At 32.4% G+C, this 23,890-nt stretch overlaps 1 pseudogene; it reads left to right on the plus strand.

Annotated features, from left to right (window-relative positions):
- Positions 1–16,942: 16,942 nt before the first annotated feature.
- On the plus strand, positions 16,943–17,059 carry LOC145277352 (5S ribosomal RNA; annotated as a pseudogene).
- Positions 17,060–23,890: the final 6,831 nt, after the last annotated feature.

Consider the following 23,890-nt stretch of genomic DNA (forward strand, 5'->3'; position numbering starts at 1 on the left):
CGTTGACACGATTTTACAGACTCTCCTGTTTGATATTGTGAACCCCTAAAATAAGGCCACAACAATTCTATTAGTCTATCATGCTTAATTTTTACATAGCATTATATTGGACTATTATGCTAAATTTTGAGATAGCATTCTATTCGTCTATCATGTTAAATTTTAAAATAGCATTCTATTGGTCTACCATGTTAAATTTTGAAATAACATTATATTCGTCTATCTTGCAAAATTTTGAAATAACATTCTATTGGTCTATCATGCTAAATTTTGAAATAGCATTATATTGGTCTATCATGTTTAATTTTTAAATAGGACTCTATTATTCTATCATGCTTAATTTTGAAAAAGCATTCTATTGGTCTATATTGTTACATTTTCACGTAGCATTATATTGGTCTAGCATGTTAAATTTTGAAATAACATTCTGTTAGTATATCATGCAAATTTTTAAATAGCATTCTATTTGTCTATAATGTTAAATTTTTTAATAGCATTATATTGGTCTATCACGTTAAATTTTGAAATAACATATTAATCCATTATGCTAAATTCTTAAATAGCATTCTAAATGTATATCATGCCAAATTTTTAAATAGAATGCTATTGTTCTATCATGCCTCATTTTGGAATAGCATTCTATTTATCTATCATGTTAAATTTTGAAATAGCATTCGATTGGTCTATCATGTTAAATTTGTAAATAACATTTTATTAGTTTATCATGCCAAATTTTTATATAGCATTCTATTTTTAATCATGTATAATTTTGTTAATAGCATTCTATTGGTCTATCATGTTTAATTTTAAAATAGCATTACATTGGTCTATCATGCTAAATGTTGAAATAGCATTCTATTGGTCTACCATGCTAAATTGTGAAATAACATTCTATTAGTCTATCATGTTACATTTTGAAATAGCATTATATTGGTTAATCATACAAAATTTCGAAATAGCATTCGATTGGACTATCATGCTAAATTTAGAAGTAGCGTTCTATAGGTCTATCATGCTTAATTTTAAAATAGCATTCTATTGGTCTATGATGCTAAATTTCGAAATAGCATTCGATTGGTCTATTATGTTAAATTTTTAAATAACATTCTATTGGTCTATCATGCTACATTTTTAATAGCATTCTATTGGTCTATCATGCCAAATGTTTAAATAGCATTTTATTGGTCTATCATGCTAAATTTTGAAATAGCATTCTATAGGTCTATCATGTAATATTTTCAAATGACATTCTATTGGTTTGTCTATCATTCTAAATTTTGAAATAGCATTCTATTGGTCGATCATGCTAAATTTTTAAATATCATTATATTGGTCTATAATGTTAAATTTTAAATAGCATTCGATTGGTCTATCATGTTGAATTTGTAAATAACATTCTGTTGTCTATCATGCTAAATTTTGAAATAGCATTTTATTGGTCTTTCATGCTTGATTTTTAAATAGCATTCTATAGGTCTATCATGTTTAATTTTGAAATAGCCTTCCGTTGCTTAATCATGCTACATTTTAACATAGTATTTCATTGGTCTATCATGCTAAATTTTTAGATAGCATTCCGTTGGTCCATGATGCTAAATTTTAAAATAGCATTCCGTTTGTCCATCATGCTAAGTTTTAATATAGCATTCTATTAGTCTATCATGCTAAATTTTGAAATAGCATTTTATTGGTCTATGATGCTTGATTTTAAAATAGCATTCTATTGGTCTATCATGTTAAATGTGTAAATAACATTCTATTAGTATATCATGCTAAATTTTTAAATAGCATTGGATTGGTCTATCGTGTTAAATGTGTAACTAACATGCTATTAGTATATCATGCTAAATTTTTAAATAGCATTCTATTTATCTATCATGTAAAATTTTGAAATAGCATTCTATTAGGCTATCATGCTAAATTGTTAAATAGCATTCTATTGTTCTATCATGTTAAATTTCAAAATAGCATTCTATTGGTCTATCCTGCTAAATTTTTAAATAGCATTCTATTGGTCTATCATGCTAAATTTTTAAATAGCATTCTATTGGTCTCTCATGTTAAATTTTCAAATAACATTCCATTTGTTTGTCTATCATTCTAAATTTTGAAATAGCATTCTATTGGTGTATCATGTTAAATTTTGCAATAGTATTCTATTGGTCTATCATGTTAAATTTTTAAATAGCATTCTATTGGTCTACAATCTATACTTTTGAAATAGCATTCGATTGGTCAATCATGCTACGTTTTTGAATAGCATTCTAGTGGTCTATCATGTTTCATCTTGAAATAGTATTCTATTGGTCTATCAGGTTTAATTTTTAAATGGCATTCTATATGTCTATCATGCTAAATTTTGAAATTGCCTTCTATTGGTCTATCATGTAATATTTGGAAATATCATTCGATTGGTCTATCATGCTAACTTTTGAAATAGCATTATTTTGGTCTATAATATAAAATTTTTAAATAGCATTCTATTGGTTTATCATGCTAAATTTTGAAATAGCATTCTATTGGTTTATCATGCTAAATTTTGAAATAGCAATCTATTGGTCTGTCATGTTAAATTTTGAAATAGCATTCTATTGTTATTTACATTCTACATTTTCAAATAGCATTCAATTGGTCTATGATAATAAATTTTTAAATAGCATTCTGTTGGTCTATCATGTTTAATTTTGAAATAACATTATATTAGTCTATCAGGATAAATCTTGAAATAAAGTTCAATTGGTCTATCATGCTAAATTTTGAAATAGCATTCCATTGGTCTATCATGCTACATTTTGAAATAGCATTCTATTAGTTTTTAATGCTTAATTTTTAAATAGCATTCTATTAGTCGATCTTGTTAAATTTTGAAATAGCATTCTATTGGTCTTTCATGCTAAATTTTGAAATAGCATTCTAGTGGTCTATCAGGTTTAATTTTTAACTGGAATTATATTGGTCTATCATGTTTAATTTTGAAGCACCAATCTATTAGTTTATCATGTTAAATTTTGAAATAATATTCTATTATTCTATCATGCTAAATTTTGAAATAGCATTCTATTGGTCCATCATGCTTAATTTTGAAATATCATTCTAATGGTCCATCATGTTAAATCTTGAAATAGAATACTATTGGTCTATCATGCTAAATCTTGAAATAGCATTATATTGGTCTATCATGTTAAATTTTGTAATTTTTTTAATATCATTCTATTGGTATATCATGCTAAATTTGTAAATGGCATTTTATTGGTGTATCATGCTTTATTTCGCAATAGCATTCGTTTGGTCTTTCATGTTAAATTTTTAAATAACATTATATTAATCTATCATGGAAAATTTTTTAATAGCATCCTTTTTGTCTATCATGCTAAATTTTGAAATGGCATTCTTTTGGTCTATCATGTTAAATTTTGAAATAGCATTATATTGGTCTATCATGTTTAATTTTGAAATAATATTCTATTAGTCTATCATGCTAAATTTCTAAATAGCATTCTATTGGTCTTTCATGCTAAATTTTGAAATAACATTCTATTCGTCTATCATGCTAAATTTTGAAAAAGCATGATGTTGGTCTATCCTGTTAAATTTTGAAATGACATTCTATTGGTCTATCATGCTACATTTTTATATAGTATTTTATTGGTCTATAATGCTAAATGTATAAATAGAATTTTATTCGTCTATCATGTTAAATTTTGAAATAGCATCCTATTGGTCTATCATGCTAAATTTTCAAATAACATTCTATTGGTCCATCATGTTTAATTTTAAAATAGCATTCTATTGGTCTCTCATGTTAAATTTTTAACATTCTATTAGTCTATCATGCGAAATATTGAAATAGCATTCTATAGGTCTATCATGTAATATTTTCAAATAACATTCTATTGGTTTGTCTATCATTCTAAATTTTGAAATAGCATTCTATTGGTCTATCATGCTAAATTTTGAAATATCATTATATTGGTCTATCATGTTAAATTTTAAATAGCATTCTATTCGTCTATCATGTTGAATTTGTAAATAACATTCTATTGGTCTATCATGCTAAATTTGGAAATAAAATTCTATTAGTCTATCATGCTAAATTTTGAAATAGCATTCTATAGGTCTATCATGTAAAATTTTGAAATAGCCTTCCGTTGGTCAATCATGCTACATTTTAAAATAGTATTTCATTGGTCTATCATGCTAAATTTTTAGATAGCATTCCGTTGGTCCATGATGCTAAATTTTAAATAGCATTCCGTTTGTCCATCATGCTAAGTTTTTAAGTAGCATTCTATTAGTCTATCATGCTAAATTTTGAAATAGCATTCGATTGGTCTGTCATGCTTTATTTTTAAATAGCATTCTATTTGTCTTTCATGTTAAATTTTGAAATAGCATTCCGTTGGTCAATCATGCTACATTTTAAAATAATATTTCATTGGTCTATCATGCTAAATTTTTAGATAGCATTCCGTTGGTCCATGATGCTACACTGTAAAATAGCATTTAGCTTGTCCACATGCTAAGTTTTAAAATAGCATTCTATTACTCTATCATGCTAAATTTTGAAATGCCATTTTATTGGTCTATTATGCTTGATTTTTAAATAGCATTCTATTGGTCTATCATGTTAAAGGTGTAAATAACATTCTATTAGTATATCATGCTAAATTTTGAAATAGCATTGGATTGGTCTATCATGTTAAATGTGTAAATAACATTCTATTAGTATATCATGCTAAATTTTTAAATAACATTCTATTTATCTATCATGTAAAATTTTGAAATAACATTCTATTAGTCTATCATGCTAAATTGTTAAATAGCATTCTATTGGTCTATCATGTTAAATTTTGAAATAGCATTCTATTGGTCTATCCTGCTAAATTTTTAAATAGCATTCCATTGGTCTATCATGCTAAATTTTGAAATAGCATTCTATTGGTCTCTGATGTTAAATTTTCAAATAACATTCTATTTGTCTATCATTCTAAATTTTGAAATAGCATTCTATTGGTCTATCATGATAAATTTTGGAATAGCATTCTATTGGTCTATCATGTTAAATTTTTAAATAGCATTCTATTGGTCTATCATGTTAAATTTTGAAATAGCATTCTATTGGTCTATCATGCTAAATTTTGAAATAGCACGTCATTGGTTTATGATACTTAATTTTTAAATAGAATTCCATTGATCCATCATGTTAAATTCTGAAATAGCAGTATATTGGTCTATCATTCTAAATTTTGAAATATAGTTTATTATGCTTAATTTTAAAATAGCATGATAGAACAATGAACATTCTAAGTTTTTAAATAGTACTTCATTGTTTTATCATGCTATGCTTTTAAATAGTACTTCATTGGTTTATCATGATAAATTTTAAAATAGTACACTGGTCTATCATGCTTAATTTTGAAACAGCATTATCATAGATCTATCATGCTTAACTTTAAAACTATTTCCAGTTCAGAGAGGCGATTCACCACAGGAGAATTTTGGAATGAATGAAGGTTTTCCTTATAAGAAATAGTTTCGGAAAGCGTGTGACTTTGCGGGGGGGGGGGCGGACTTTTTTAAAAACCAAATTCTAAGTTTTTCATTCTATGATCTATGTTTCTGACAAAGTGGACAAAATTGCTATTTTCTGGGTTGGAATGCATCCATGTAAATTTTTTCTTTTGCTAGTGTTTTACCTTGAAATTGTATGTTTTTTACCTTCCTATCTCAAGTGGCTTCATGTCTTGTCTCGAGCGATTTTCATATAAATATCGTTTTCTTTTTTTCTTCCCTTTTTCACCATACGCAAATTTTTAAAATTATTTTATTATTGTATCATTTTCCTTTTATTTATCACCAGTGGATCACCGCTCATCAAGGCCTGGAGACACTCTAAGAAAAATGTTACAGAGCTCTTAAGCGACTGCATGATTATAATTACAACCATGAGAGACGATAAAATAGGTAGGATGGTGAGAAGATGAATTGATCATCCAAAAGGGGGACTCATCGAGTGTTTGTATTAGACTTGAAGACAACCATGTTGTAATAGGTTGGGAAGCAGTCTCATGTTCCACAGATGGGATATTCTTGGAAAGAAAATTTATTAATGGAAGATTCGTTTGATTTTCGATTAAGTGAAAGAGAAAGTCAAGCTCTTTGCTGTTGCTATAGATAGGCGTGTTCTTGCTGTGAATGTCTTATAGGGTTGAAGCTCAGTCGAACATCTATTATGAACATAACGATACAGTAGAGAGCGGCTAGCAACATCTGTGTGAAAGAGGCTGAAGGAAGGAGGAGAGATTAACCATCTCTAGATTGCTAAGTCGATTTAAAAAAAAATTTTCTCCTCATCTTTTATCACATTTACATCCTCAGTTTTTTCCTTTATCACCATCTTTTTCCCCATCTTCGTCATATCCTTTTCTTCCTTATTCTTCCTGGTGCTGCCAAGTTAGGCTGTCTGAAGATACTGGCTTCCTGACTTAAATTGCACCAAACATTGACGTTATCGTTTTTTTTTCCCTTTATTAAACGCAATCATATTCTGCAAAGCCAAAAGCAAAATATTTGCCATACAAAACAACCAAACCAAACACTATGAATAAATATTTAAAGACCTGAAACATAAGACTTACCAAAATAACTGAATCAAAAAAGGGTTGATATGCCATAACACGAAACAATCAAACCAAACACCATGAATAAATCTTTGCAAATATAAACAACTTGAAGCATTATTGATTCGGCATTAAACAACCCGAAAAGGGTTGATATGCCGTAAAACAAAACAGCCTTATTCTTCGTCATCTCTTCATTTTTCTTTGTTATACTACCTTATTCTTTTTTTCATAGGCACTATGACTTTCTTCTTCATCAACACCTTCATCTCTTCCTCGTCTTTCTTTATGGGTCCTGGATATGACCTTAAACTATATCCGATGATGAGACCCATGCTTGCGGGCTTTAGGGAGTGTGGAGGCACCCTTTAATTGCCACTGCTCTCAGGTCCACTCAGACCCGGATTGTTAGTACCTGTTATATATTCTATTAAAAAAATTGTTCTTCAAAGTCACTGGATTCGGAAGTAAATAGCCTGAAAAGGGTTAATATGCCGTAAAAGAAAAACAACGAACCAACTTTCTTTATGTAAAACTCCTCCTCATTTATTCCTTCTTCCTTGAGTCCCTCCTCCTCCGCTTACCATTTTCTGTATTTTTCTATTCATTTGCAATCATTAACTTTCCAGTTTTCTTCCTTATTTTTCCCAATCTTCTTTCCATTATCTCTTCTCTCTTTCCTTCGCCCATTCCATGTAGTTTTACTTTATTCTTTCTCTTTCTGGTGTCCTCATATTCCATTCTTCTTCAACCTATTTCTCTTTTTCTTCCTAGCTATAATGCAATCTAAGTCGCGATTGGGCACGAATTCAAGCTTCACCTCCAATCTTAAAAAAAAACAAACTTGCCTACCAAAGGAGTTAAATAAAAAACAAAAAAGTCAATCAAACTTCTGATTACAAATCCCCCCCCCAAAAAAAAACAAACAAACAATCACACCCCAAAACAACCAAAAATGAATAGTAAAAAAATAAAATTTTAAAAAATACCTAACAAGATGGCATCTTTGACATGGTTCCATTAATTAATTTTATTCAAGCAGATAATGGACACAGGACTGTTTGAAAGTGATGTCACAAGTTTCAAGTGCAAAGCAATGGGAGAGAAAAAGAGTTAATGACAAAAACAATTAAACACAGCGAAAAAATAGATATATAGAAAGTCTCGTTAAAACAAAGTGGAGACAACTCATGTCAACAAATTTATTAAATAAAGGAACTCTTTCGTTTTTTTTTAATGTATGCTCACACAACCTTATAAGAGACAGTAACAACGTTCAGACGTGGATCTCAGCATAAAGAATTTTTCAAGATTGCAAACTTGATTAGAGGCATGTCTACTGTTGGTAGTTAATCTTATAAAAGAGTGCAGTGTTTTTTGTGCCCATTTAAAATGGCTGATTCCTTCAAGTTTGCAGCGTGGAATGCAGTCACGGTAAAGAGGTAATAAATCAAGCGACAACTCAGAAATTGTTCTCCTATATACGTTATTTTTTTTTTAATCCATATAATCAGAGCCTGCATAATATCCAATCACAAACTTTCAAGAGGGTGTGAATGAAAGGGATGGCTTCAGTAGAACTCTGGAGGCCTACTTATTTTATGTCCTTTTAATATGTTGCCGGAAAAAATATCTATAGAAACGTCTTTTAATAGAAACATATTTTAAAAAGTGATTGTGTGTGTGGGTGTGTGTTGATTTGGACTAAACTTTAGTTGCATCACAATTCCAGTTTTTTTTAAAATTAAAATGTGAAAACTAGAATTATTTGAAAAACAATTTATTGAATAAATGAAAAATTATGAAATAAGTGAAAATTTATTGAATAAATGAGAATTTATTTAATAAATGGTAATAATTACATTAAAATTGAATATATATATATATATATATATATATACTAGCAGGGGGGGGAGGTACCCGGCGTTGCCCGGGTGTTTGTAGGTGTGTGTATGGGGGGGGGGGTAATTAATAACCCTGCTTAAATATTATAAAAAGACGATAACAAAAAAAAAAAAACCAAAACCAAAAAAAATGGCATAAATAAACCTGTGTATGGGGGAGGGGTAAACTAAAGAATAAGCGAAGTAATAAAAAAAAACATAGTTTTGTTCGGGAAGAGGGATTGAACCCGGAAGCCTTGACGCGGAGGTGGAAACCAAAGCCAACTACTTAACTGTCTCGACCATGAGTGAGAGTAATTGATTAGCGTGTTAAGTTAAGGCTTATAAAGCTAGTAAAAGATGTTTGATTGACAGGAAGACACTAAATGAGGTCATCGCGGGATCGTTATTTTTAGTTTTCACTTCCCCCCAGATGATGGTGGGAAGGGGGGAAAGCAGTGCGAAAGCCGAGACCACAATGTTTTAATTTAATTTCACTGTATTTATACTAAAATGCAGGACAAATGGGGGACAGAGCGAAATGGCGTGAATCTCATAAAAGTCTGCGTAAATAAATCTAGAGACGACCCGCGTTCCCAAATCCTAGATATTATGATATAGGACCTATATAAACAGTTTTAAGCGATAGTAACGACCCCTGGAGCGTGTGCAAAAGAAGCTTTTGCGAGACATACACGAAATGGTCACACACGTTTTGCCTTTAATATATACAGATATATATATATATATATATTAACCAATTCCCTAAGGATGATGTAACTACATAAGAAACACCGATTGATGTACTTTATAATATTTTTGATATTGGTAACTTACCAATCGTCACACTTCTTTTTCTTCTCTTTCTAGGGTTACAATCAGGTTCTGGGGTTCGGGAAGGATTGAGTCACTTGCTCGACAACAGCACGTTTCTGCCCTCTTCTTTTCCAATCGACCACACCTGGCCTCTCGCCACCAATGTCAAACTGCACAATTTGAACGTCTGAAATACGAAATACTTTTCAAGAGAAGATGTTCTCGTTTTGTCAGGTCGGTTCCGATTTCAGGTATTACATTCTCTCATCTAAAGACAAGGCTTCCTTTGCCATCTCGGCATAGTTTCAACCCCAACACCACTCCTCCATCCAGGGACTCTGCCGGTTTTGCAGTCAACCCATACCTCGCGACATGGCCTCTCACTTTCTCCGCTGTCATCTCTGCTTCCTCCACGAGAATGTCGTCAATGTATGAACTAGTGGCCTTGTCCGCTATAGTCTTTACTTAGCACCGTCTTCAGCACAGCAGTTATAATTTTGGGGGCTGAGCTCAGCCCAAAGCCTAACCTTGTCAGGCAATACATCTTCCCCTTGTACCGGACTGCGCAAGCCTTTTCTAGTCTCACACAAAAACACATGTTCACATTTCAAGCTATATTGCTTGTCATATACATACGCGCACACAAACATACATGCCCACGTCCACACACGTACATATATTCACGTTCGCGTACATACACTCACATTCACGTGTATATACACACATGTACTCACATACACGCACGCATGGACAACGTCACTTCCCCTTTCAAAGGAAATCCATACATGCGCAAAAGACCAGCGGAAACGACTATAAAAGGAAGAGACAAGCTGTTTCCAGCCCTTTTCCTGACCTGCCTTTCCGAGGTGGTTGGTCGGCGCACCAGCCACCGCCATTCCGGCAGGCGCGCGCACGTGCGTACCTCACACCACTTGCTACTATGTGGGACAAAAAGCTATCAGACCGTATGCACACTTTATACGCTTTCTCTCTCCATGGCCTGGATTGACTTTTTCTCATTCTCACTCTTTCTCTCTATCTACTATTTGTGCCGGAGAACACCACCGCATAGCTGACGGCTAACATGGCGCACAGTTTAACTGATGTCAACCCTCTATCCTTTCTTTGTCTACACGATGGACTGCCATTTCTCGTTCCATTACATTACTCACTTCTCTTCCCACGCGCGAACAAACGACAGTGACCCGAACTTGAGATGAACACACATTTCCTTTTTCCTTCTATAATACCAATCCTGCAACAAACGATGGTTACACCGGTGCGGACATGAACACATGTTATATCTAAAACATTAATTCTTTCAACAGTAAATAAACGACACGTTTATCTATTCCAGCAATTGAGTCTTTGTTTCCTTCATTCCATTCGTTTCATTATTTTTTTTTTGTAACGGGATTAGGATTTATATATCCAGTCCTCTACAGGACGAATTGATGTTGCCAGACTTTTTCATCTACATGGATCTGGAGATAAGTCGATTTCAGGTCGACAATTTTAGTGGCCTGCTTCATCCTCCTCCATTTCCTCATCACCTCTTCACATGCATCAATCCCCTTTCCAGTGTGGCAGGCTATGTATCTGTTTAATTCTCTGAAATCCAGTACCGGTCTAACTTTATTCTTTGTGGGTTGAACAACCGCCAGTAATGGTAGCACTCCTTTTTCTTCCCTGTCCACAGTTTCAGAATTCCCTCTTCTATCCACCTCTTCACTTCTTCCTTGAATCCTTTTCTTATTTCTCCTCGCAGTGTTTTCTCGTAGCAGCTTACTTTGTTTCGTACTTCCGGAGGCCCGGAGATCCATTTCCATTCCACCGTCCACCTCTCACCATCGAACCTCGCCAGGAAATCCTTGTCCTCGATGCAGCAAGCCTCTGGTTTCTGCGTTCTGATATTTCTATCACCTTCCACTCCTGCCATTCCTACTGTGCCGAGGCATCCGAAAGTTACTTGGCCCCCTCTCAGTGTAGCGCCCCCCTCAGTTGGTTGATCGCACTTACACCTAAAACCACATCAACATCACCAACCAGACGATTCAACACCAGGGCTCGTAGTCCAATAGGCACACCTTGCACCAGTACTTCCGCTGTTGTCTCTCCTAGGCATTTCACCTCCCTGCCATCCACGGTCTTAATATTCCTGGCTCCGCTCCATGATCTAGCAACATTCTTTGTTACCAACGTTGTAGTGCAGCCTGTGTCAACAAGGGCCATGGCTCTCTTCCCATTGACTAGTACCGGTAACTGAGGCAACGTTTTATTGTGCGCCATTTCCACATAGAAGGGGGAACCACTGGTGCAATGGCTTCCCTTCACTCGTTTCCCTGGTCCCGTGAAGCAACTCAATAGTGGCTAATGTGCCCCACTCGTCCACATCGGTAGCAGGTGACCCCCGGTCTCGGCTCTTTGCAGTTCTTGAGCAGGTGAGGACCCTAGCACCGGAAGCACTTGATGGCAGGTCTCCCCTCCTGTCACCTCGCTGCCTGTCTCTTGTCATTCAAGTGGAACCTCATGCACTTATTTCCACTCACAGCTGCAGCCACGATTGGGCCCTTGACATTCTTGACTAGGACTCTGGCATGGACCAAGAGATCGTCCACTTCCATCGTATTGATCTCAGTGATTCTCAGCATGTTCGCGGAGATTTCTTCTGGGAAGCCGTTATCTCGATATAGCTTTACCATCATCTCCAGGCTCCTCCCCACATAACCAGCCAATCCTGCAAGTCTCCTCATCTCTGCAGCAAAGAGGTCAACAGACTCACCAGTCCACCTTAAACTTGCAAGCTTGCCGAGTGCTTCAAATGGACTCTCAGCGAAAGCCAATTTCAGTCTTTGCTCCGCTGAGACAAGGTCTGCCTTATCTTCATCGCGCATCTGCTGGTAAATAGTGAGGGCTTTCCCCTCTAAATAGAGTGGCAGCAGGGTTACCATGTCTTCGATTTTTTGCAACCTTGCCACCATCTTTTATTTTTCCAGCCATTTAATTAGGTCACCCTCTCCAGTGAAGGGTCTCAACATCTGAGTGTTCAGTCTCCAGTCAGCCATGTTAATCTGCTTGACACGCCGAAATAGCTTCTAAGGTTACAATCAGGATTCAGTTCTGGGGTTTGGGAAGGAGTGAGTCACTTGCTAGACAACAGCACGTTTCTGCCCTCTTCTTTTCCAATCGACCACACCGGGCCTCTCACCACCAATGTTACACCGCACAATCTGAACGTCTGCAACACGAAATACTTTTCAAGAAAAGATGTTCACGACTCTTTTCTTTTTGCCCCCCCCAGGGAATTTTTCCCAGCTTTTATATCCTCCTATCTAGAAAAAAAAAAGGAAGAGACAGGGAAAAAAATAGCTTCTCCCACATGCCCTGCCTTCCCAAGATGCGCTTCGTGTATATAAATGAACTAGCCATCCTTTCCTTCTTCTTTCCCAAAGAGAGATGCAGATACGCCCGGTACGTTTTTGTTTTTTGTGTCTTTTTTCTCTAACCATATACCCCACACTCTTCTTTTACTTCCAATCCTAATCTCTCGATATGCATTTCAGTGTGCGACGTCACACTCATGCCACACCCCAAAATACGTTATATCTACATAACTACGTTACACCTGTCTCCTCCCAAAAAATTAAAAAAGATGTTTACAGGAAATGCTGACATCTATTACTCATACAATGAACTGTTATGATTAGCATTTAAAAGATGCGCACTGAATTTTTGAGATTACATCAATTATTAGCCAAAATATGTTTTTTTTTTACTTTTCAAGACATAAAATTTATCTCAAATTCTCTGTGTATATACAAAAATAAATGGAAAATTGTTCACATATTCATTGATGTTTAGTGATGTTCAAAGACTTTCTCAAGATGACTGATTTGATGAAAAACAGATATTAAAATTTGAAACACAGGATATAGCTATGAAACGGACTGAATATATATATATTTTTTAATTATCAATGTTATATGCAAAGTTTTTTTTTTTCTCGGGAGTATGCTGTAAAAATAGTTAACCTGAATGTTAATTTACTTTTACTTAACTTAGAATAACTTTACTGAATGAAAAAGATAAATTGTAGAAGTTGTTACTTTATTGTGTCAGAGTTTATAATAAGTGCTGTTTCAAGAAGTCTTCAAGGAAATTTATTTAAAACGGATTTAATGGGTAAAGCTTGTTTAAAGTTAAAAATATAATCATCTTTTAATCTATGGCATAAATGTAGTCACAGAATTTCTATCTTTTATGATTCTTTTATGTTCATCGAGCCTTTTCTTTAATTCGCATTGGGTTTCACCAATATATATATTTGATTACTATTAGTGCATGGGGCAGTATATATTTATGCTCTAGATGTGAGTGCTTTAGCAAAATATTGTGTTGTTTTTAGTGTTTGTTTTATGGTTGGTAATATAGTTACCGTTGCTGGAATTCCTAGTTTATTTAGTATTGTCAATTTTTTATTTAATGTTTTTATGCATTAATATGTCACCGTGAATCTAGGCGAAAAAGCAACTCAAGGATAAAAGTTTATCACCTTCAAGTAAAAGATGGGTTTTTTATCAGAGAAATGTTTAATGTAGAAGAATTTTATTCATTGCTTCTGGAACAAAATATAAAGTTTTTTTCTCTTCATTTAATGCGAAATACTGCAATGTTTAGAGTAAATTTGTAATGCATTCGAAATGTTTCATATAATGTGGGCTACAAATTCTGAGTGCACGGACGAATATATATATATATATATATATATATATATATATATATATATATATATATATATATATATATATAAGCAAAGACTGCTATAATCAGAAAACATTTGCTTAATTATCTCTTGATTTTCTTTATGGTCTTTTGTCTGTTAAAATAAAAACTTATCTTAAGTTCAATATGTATTCTGAACATTTTCGATTCGTTGTAGAATCATCATCAAGTGGAAAAGCAAATGAACAAAAAAGCCGGAGAGAAAAAAAAGAGAATTTCAAAAAGTACCTATAGAATGGGCGTGTGAAGTTAGTCAGATACCGAGAAAACGTTTTCACACGTTTTCAGAGAAAAACGTCAACAAGTTAAATTCTGCGATGCTAGAATTAGCGTCACATGATAAAACTGTATTAAAGCATTTTCAAATATTATGACTGGTTTATGTTGATCATAAAAGATTAATGTTTAAAGTCTTAATTTCTATTACTGTAAGAAATAACTTACCTAAAAAAACAGCATTTCTTTTTGCTAAAATATTGTCATAATAGATCAGAAAGGAAAATTGCTAAATATAGTTGAACTTTTAAAATCCCACTTGCGCTAATGATTCAAGGCATTTGCCTTTGGTCAAAAACACATATGTCTTTTCACTCCATTTCTTGATTGTATTTGTTTATAATGCACTTAATTAATTAGGACATGAACTAATAAATAATTTCATATTATTTTTAAGAGTTTATATTTTGTATGAGCAAAAGTTAATGGCTGAAATCTACAGATCATGATCCATATTTTCCATGAGATGAAAACCTGTAGAATAGCAAAGACTGCTATAATCAGAAAACATTTGCTTAATTATCTCTTGATTTTCTTTATGGTCTTTTGTTTGTTAAAATAAAGTCTCATTCTAACATAAAATTTTTTTTTTATTATTAATCTTCTTCTTCAACGTGTTATTAAAAAAGGAATGAAAAAGAGAAAAATGTTAGTAATGTAATAAGTCTGCAGCTATGGACAAAGACAAAATGGTTAATTAATGCCAATCTTGTAGGGAATCGAAAGAAATGATGAATGTCTTGTTTCTATAAATATCTTTCTGTCTGTCGGTTTTTCTGTCGGTCTATCGGTCTCTCTGTTTGTCTGTCTCCATATTTTCAAACCCTATCTACTCCGAAACTAAAAGTCCCAGAGGGCCTCAAATTATTGGAGTTTTTTACGGGTCCTTCTTTTATGTGTCTTTAGCTGGTTAAAATTTTTTAGGGGTTAAAATTGCTTTTATGAGTTAAAATTGATTTTTGGGGTTTAAATTTTTTTTTAGGAATTAAAAATGGGTAAATATTGAAAAAAAAAGTTTAATATTTTGTACATTCATCGCACTTTCTTTTTAATTTTTAATCGGTTTATATGTGTGTCACATTGGTACAGTGGTAACGTCACCAGCTTAAATTGCTACAGTTTTGGTTTCGATTCTAACTCATGACACCCAAAATCCTTTATTTTTTAAGTAGGAAATCGAAAAGGGCTAATTTCTAAAGAAATGATGAATGTCTTGTTTCTAAGAAATAGGAAAGTTTTCATTTCTGGAGAATGCGTACCGTACACCGGCATTAAAGTCAGGGCTATGAAGGTATGCATGTGTGTATGTGTTATAGCAAGTCCACATTTTTGTTGCACATTAAGAAAGAAGATTAGGGTTGAAAGCAGTGCCGTGGCCAAGTCAGCTCGGTTTAGACTCCTAGCCGGAAAAAGAAAGTAGGTCACGTGGTATTAACTTCTATCACGTACTCAGCTCGCCTGGAAGGTGGCTTCTGATTGGCCAAGTCAGAAGAGAAGTTGAATGCGAACATCAAGCTTATAAACCAAACACAAACTCAAAACCATAAACTACGAGCTGCCCTTGCTTTTATAGTCGCCTGTAATCGCTAATACTGCTATATATCTGCTAAATTTGTGTGTGCATTTATCTCTAAATAAAACTTGGTCTGGCACAAGGTTTAATAAATTGGATGAACCTTCTCCTAGATTAGGCATGGTAATCACATTGACACACCGGATCTCATTAGAAGTTAAGTGATGAGCCTGGCCAGTATCATATGGGTGACCATTTGGGATTACCAAGTGCTGTATATATTTAGGGAAGCACGTCTGTATAATACCTCATAAAGATGAAGCGTCTGCCTTACACAGTTCAAGAAGACACCCTGGAACAAACACTTGGTAACCTCCCCCTAGTACTCCGGAGGAATACCGTACAGAGAGTTAATGGCTGTCCTCAACCGTAGTGAAATCAATACACCAAGGAAAAGAGGAGTTTTGTTGAAAAACCGAACTGGATGGAGAGAGTCTGTTTCCTCTGTAAGGCAATCTTTTATTGATGGGCTCACAAATAAAATGTTTTCCAATTTATCATGAGCCAACATGGAAGTAGTAAGGCTTAGAAAACTATCATGAGAATACTCATGCCAGTGCACAATCTTTTTTAACCAGAGAAAGTGGAAGATAAAGGCATGATAAAAAGCGTATCACAACATATGGCAATCTATTTCGAAGGATAAACTCTGATGAAATAACCCCCCTCCCTCAAAAAAAGACTTTGTTGGTTCTTTAAAAGGTTCTTCTACTGATAGCATCACAAAAAAAACAAACTCATTTCCAATTTGTCATGAGACAGCACAGAAGTAGTAAGGCTTAAAAAGCTGCCATGGGTATGCTCGTGATAGTGTGCAATCTGGTCTGACTATACAATCCCTACAGCTATGTACCTAAAAGAAATGGAGCCATAAAACCTGACATAGTGAACTGAAACAAGAAACAGAAAGAAGCAACCTTAGTAGAAGTATTGTCTCCAATAATGCTTACTTTAATAGAGAGGAAAAAGATAACGAAATACCAAGGTCTTATAAGTACGGCACAATCATGTTGACACACCGGTTCTCACCAGATCACCGAAGTTAAGCAACGTTGAGCCTGGCCAGTACCAGATGGGTGACCATTTGGGAAGGCTAGGTGCTGTATGTACCTTCTGGGAGGGTTGGGCGTGGTGGCAGCACCCTCACCCTGTAAAAAGAACTCCTCGCTACAAAAACATCTACAAAAAGTTGTAGATGGTTTATACCCCTCCAGGGGCTCAAGGGCTATGGATGGATGGAAGGTCTTATATGTGACATGAAAAGAAATCGGAATCTTAGGAAGATCGCTATCATTTCAGTAATTAAAGAAGCAAGTAGACTGGTTAGGGTTTGTACAGATTTCCAATGTCCATTTTCAAGAACTTTTCAAAAACAAAATTTAGGGTTTGTTTTAGAATCCCCATCGATTCGAAAAATTTGGTAAAAAATCAAATATACAACAAATAAATGTTACCATAGCCAATAAAAGTTACTTTGCAACCATTTTTGTTGCTTTCAACTACTTTTAAATGCTTTTTATTCCATTTCAAATATTAACTCTCTTTACGACTTTTAATTTCCAACCAAGATGGCTGCCATTTTATCTATTTTATTTTTAGCCTAATTTTAAATTATCACAATTTTTTTTTTGGGGGGGGGGAGGGGGAGATACGCCATTAGAGAATCCTCTCTGCAAAAGCAAAGTATTTTTTTAAAGCGGGCGAGGGGGAGTAATTTTATTTATAGCGGCCGCCGTTAATCCTTCCGCTTTGTGCCCCCCCCCCCGCAAATTAAATCATAAAAGATTTGAATCTTTATCACAAAACTACCTTGGGTAGTTTTGTGATAAAGGGACGTAACTGTTGTATCCACAATACTATGCAACTTCAGAACAATGTATTTCTATTTTATTTTCAATATTTAAAAAATATTTAATGGTATTTTTAAAAAATAATTTAATAGTATTTATTTTAATTTTATTTTTGATATTTCGCCACAAATTTTTACTGGATATAATACAATTTTCAAGGTCTTTTCAAGAAATTTTCCAAACATTTTTCATATTTTCAAGGTAATAATAAAAATAAGGCTTTTCAAAGCAAAGTTAAAAAAATTCAAGGACTTTTCAAGTCTGTACGAACCCTATTTATGAAAATGAATTTCAAAAACTACCTAGCAAATATACCCGGTGAACCAAGGGCAAGAGCACTTTAAATAATTGTATTAAACGGTCAGTCATTCTATATTACAATGTAAATGAATGCAATAGATCAGGTGGGACTTAAAATCCACTTTGCCTATCGCATAGTCGCCAGCAATATCTGTAACACTACTCTTTAATTGGGCAAAGTATAGTACCTGTTAGCCTCCCTCTGACATTCCAGAGGATTACAGTACAGAAGATAGATAAAGGCGTGATAAAGAAAAACGTTGCAAAACTGACTTATATGTTACGTTAGAAAGTGATTAATCTACACGGAAATGGCATGAAAGAAGAACCTTGTTCTTATGACGTCAGCTGAGGCGAAATATGCAAGTTTGCTGCGTATATATGGGGGCAGGCATGCTAATGCAGCCAGAATGCCCATCAAGACAACAACACCGAAACAACATTCTTCAGTGATCATGATGGTACTGCCACTAGTCTTCTGCTGATGTTTTTACTATATTCCATACTAATTGTACGATGAAACCCATTATGCATTAACAAGAATATTTCTTCTGTATTAAAAACAAACAAAAGAAACTGAGATAAGAAAGACCTTTATTGGAAAAAGAATCCCACCAACAGCTGAAAGGAGCGGATTTAGTATTACAGAAAACTTTCTAAAAATAAAACGGGTTATTTAAGTTATTTGGATAACTGTTCTCAGTTTTTGTCTTATTTGCAAAATGTCTCCAAGAACCCGTGGTGTAAAGGATAAAGTAGAAGTTCATTTATAAATGACACTCTTCTTGAGGTTGAAGGTTCACCCCTCATTGTGGGCGATACCAGGCATACAGTTGCGAATTAAGAGTTCTACCAAGTCATGGCTGATAAAACAAGAGCATGCTACTCCTGTGGGTTAAATGAAGGAATTCTGTTTAAAATTTTTTGCAGATTCTCGAATTTGATAAGATACATCTGAAGAATGTGCAAAGTTACATCTGACAAAGTATTGCATGAATGACATTCACGGTGAGAACAATAGTCTGAATGAGCAAAACAATGCAATTTTTCAATCATCATCTCAAAAATTTAGGTTTTAAAACACAGGTTTTGAAAATTTGTAAATTGAAATTAAAAAATGAGAAAAAAATTTTAGGATATGAATTATAATCAATGAAACAACACAATCCGGACATATAAGGACAATTATGCAGAACCTTATATTAGAAACTATTTTTTTATTTACTTGAAATGAGATATACATAAAAATGTGGTTGTATGAAATGTTGAAAGTTAATTACTTACCAGAGAAGTGTTTTCTAACTAAAAAAAAAAGAAAAAAAAAGCAATAATTATATTTTTGTAAAATTTACAATATTTTTACATATCACAATCACAGTTGCGTTGAGAATTCATTTTTTAAGCTTTTGTGTTGTAGTAAAGTGTGGCATTAGAAGATTAATAAACCAAGAAAAAAAAGCGAATACAAACGACCATTACTGCATAATAAGACCTAAAACAAAAAGGATCATCACTAGAAGAATAAGGATATTATGGTTTAATCCACCTGACACCAAATCATTCCTTAATTTAATAGAGGAGTATTTGGAATGAATTTGGTGTTTCTATTTTTTAAGACAATTAAAGTTATGTTTATTTTTGCATTATTAAAACGGACTTTCAAGAAAAATTAACACATTCGACATCTTTTTGCTTTTATTTCATTTATTTTTTTTTTGGTTTTTGAATTCTTCTATAAAAAAATCTTGTTGAATATTGGGAAAAAGTTATAGAAAACAAGAGCGAATACATTGTTGATTAATTACATTTGTGATGCGAAACCTTACTCCCCCAATGCAATACTATTATCAATGCTATGTTGAAACACTACATCCAACCTAGATGTATCCACTATTTTTCCAGTCAGCAACCCACCTGACATTTCTATCTCCAAACATAATATCACTTCCCTCCATGATTTTCTATTCTTCTTAATGCTACATACTTAGAAAAGGCTGAATTGATCACCGGCTTTTTTCTTAAATTATAAATTATCTTAACTTCACCAATTTTTTCTAATAAACAACTTTTACTCTCCCTTCTCTTGCTCAATTTATATTTGTCATCATCTACAAAATTTTGAACACTCAACATTTTCCTGATTATTTTTAATATTAATGTATTCTGGACATTTTTTTTTTGTTAAAATTTCAATATTTGCCTTCTTTTACTGAAATTAAATTTACTTATCCAAGACGTTTTTCTTGGATGATTTCCGGTTTTCTATGAACCTAGAGAACATTCGGTTTTTCTTATGTTTATTTCTAAATGCAATTCATTATTTCTTTTTGTTTTTTTAGCAGTTTTATGTTTTAGTTACTATTTTCAAAATATAAAAGAATACATTTCTCACTAGTTTAGTTCGATATAGTGTTAAACACCAAGAAAAATATAACTTTTTTGTAATGAATGCATATAACTTTATTTGCAAGTAAAATTTCACTTTACAAAACTAATGATTTCAGAAATGTAAGAGAAACCGTTTTTAGCATAATTACAAAAATAAAAACAAAGAACAAAAAGAAACAAATGAACTTCAGTTTGTATATTTCTTCCACGTATTGTCTCACTCATACACATTATATATATATATATATATATATATATATATATATATATATATATATAGTTGTTGTTTTTGTTTTGGTTTTAGCGATATGTTTTGAATGAATTCAATCATTTACGAAAGTGCATTTTTACCTAAATGCGAATTGGGAATAAGTTTCCCTTTTTTAACCAATTTGGTACCCCCCACATGGGGAGCTGTATATATGTATATATATATATATATATAATTTTTAAAATGTAATTACATTTTAAAAATAATAATAATAATAATAATAATAATAATAATATATATATATATATATATATATATATATATATATATATATATATAGTACAATAATTCTCCAAGTCCAAATATCAAGTTTTCTCAGTTGGTTAAATATTTCTTTTCATAAATTATCCATTACAATATTGTTTTATATAGCGACTAACAAGTTTGCAAAATTATGTTATTGCTGCATATTTAGTCACGTATTTTCAAATGTTTACCTTAAAAAATGTATAAAACACCATTTTGGACAACTTACATGGTTCATGTAACCGACACATTCTGCCGTTCCTTCTCAATTAAAAAATAGTGTTTTATAAGTGTTCTAAGGTAAACATTTGAAGAATACGTGACTAAATATGTAGCAATAACATAATTTTTGCAATACGAAACAATATTGTAATGGATACCTTTTGAAAAGTAATAAATGACCAACTGAGAAAACTTAATATTTGGAACTTGGAAAATTATTATACTGCACTATATATATTCTGGAACCCAATAAAAAGGCATTCATTGAGCTTAGACTGTTTTCAAAATTTACAAAAGTTATATAAAAAATAGATCATTCTCATTATAAAAAAACTTTATTTATGAGAAAGATTTTTTAATCCATAACGATTGGTATATACAAACCCAGTACGTTTCAAGTAAATGATTGACCTATATATATTAGTCAATAAAGAGAGAAGCTGAAGGTATAAAAACTGTATACTAATATATACAGACTTATTCATTTATTTAATAAGAGTATATATATATATATATATATATATATATATATATATATATATATATATATATATATATATATATATATATATATCAATCAGACGTGTTCTGTACATGAGAACTTTCAATAACTTATCCTATACTCTCCGCATACATTAAACCCACTATGACAGATATATTATATACCTACCAGCATTATATAATAAAAACTATACTCCTCCTATATCACAGAGATATATATTAGTGATGGGACGATTCCAATATTTTTTCCGATTCCAGTACAATTAATGATTCCATACTAAATTCCCAATTCCGATTCTTTATAAAGCTCTAAATATTTAACCAGAAAAGTGTTATTTTGTTCAAATTACCGTAAAAACTCATCTTAAATGTGCCTATATTTTCTCAAATGTAAAAACATACTTGTGGTTAGTCTTTTTTTCTAAATCAATAAATATTTATTATTTTACTATTACTACAAGCAGTGGAAAATGTTTCTTAAACCAAAATCAAATAAAAAAGATAATTTAAGGAATCGGTTTTGGCATCAGAAAATAGGCTCAAATTTTTCCGATTTCGATACCGATTCTGATACCCTAAAAAGCTCCGATTTTTCTGATTCCGATTAATCATCACAACACATATATATATATATATATATATATATATATATATATATATATATATATATATATATATATATTATATGGAAAAATGCGCGCATGAAAAGTAATATTCTTAAGATTTTATTAAACCTGGAAAAGTAAAGGACAAGAAATTCAACCTGGAAAAGTAAAGAACAAGATATTCTAGTAAAGTAAAAAATAAGAATTTTTTAGACTTAAAATATTGCAGCTAAAAATAAAATTTGAATATTGATAAATATTTTATTTATTATTTGCATATGTTGTTGTTTATTGTTGAGTTAGAAAGGGTGTCATTCGCTGGATTGAACTTATTACCCCCCCTATTATTTGCATATATTTATGTAGTGAAAATTGTTTGAATAAAATTAATTCATTAGTTAGTTAGTTAGTTAGTAGATGGAATTAATAATTTTATAATTTACATAAAAATTAATAATTTTATTATATCATAATTAGGATCATTTAATTTTTTCTAACTCAACAATAAACAAACATTTTTCCATGTAATCCATGATTTTTCCAGGCATTGCTATTGTATTAATATATAGATTTATAATATTTATTAATGATTGTCAAAAAAAATTAGCTCTCAAACACACATTTATGCAATATTTATCATTCAATCACAGTAGTTCCGAGCCAGGGTCTCTACCGAGACTGCGGTTCATGAATTCGTGATCTGTATAGAGCGTAAACTAACAAAAAAGAAGATGGCACTTGGTGTCTTTTTAGATATCGTTGGAGCTTTTGACAACATACCCTTCAGTAGTATGTTCAAGTCGCTACGAGAACTCAATGTGCCACCAGTTCTCATCCGATGGATTGAGTATATGGTGAGGCACAGAACAGTTCAAGTAGAACTACTGAGGGCAACTGTTAAAAGGGAAGTAGTTAAATGAAACCCCCAAAGTGGGATTTTATCACCTTTACTATGGAACTGTATGCTGAATCCTCTTTTAAAGGAGTTTAAAAATAGGAATATTTATGCCCAGGCTGATGCTGATGACATCGCAGTGCTGGTCGCGGGTTCAAAAGCATCATTGGTCAGACGCATTGCCAAAATGGGACTACATTTTTCATCAAATGTGATAACGAAAAATTTGAGTTCATTCAAAGAATATGTATATCATAGAATTCACTAATATTTTAAATCGATAAATTCACCATTTTTTGCTATAAAATCATAAGGAGAGTTAAAAAAAAATTAGTGATTAAAAAAAAAGTTCGTTTTTTTAATTATAAAAAAAAACGATACACGAGATTGAACCTAAAATCTTTCCACCAACCCCAGGTACTCTAACCGTTACGCTAACATGTCATATTGGCAAAATCGCAGTAAAAAAATATTTATATACAAAAAAGTTATGCAAAATAAAAAAAAGCGTTAGTCACTTATGTACTTACTCTCCTGTTTGTGAACCCACATATTTTGTTGTAACTTTTTTTCTACTGAACCAATTTTCGAATTTTTTTTTTTCAAAATGTAGCTAATGAGGTGTTCTATCCAACTATATAACCTGTTTGAAATTTGGTTGC

Source organism: Euprymna scolopes, chromosome 5, assembly GCF_053919585.1.
Source record: "Euprymna scolopes isolate OS-2025 chromosome 5, ASM5391958v1, whole genome shotgun sequence".
In the NCBI taxonomy this organism is placed as follows: domain Eukaryota; kingdom Metazoa; phylum Mollusca; class Cephalopoda; order Sepiida; family Sepiolidae; genus Euprymna; species Euprymna scolopes.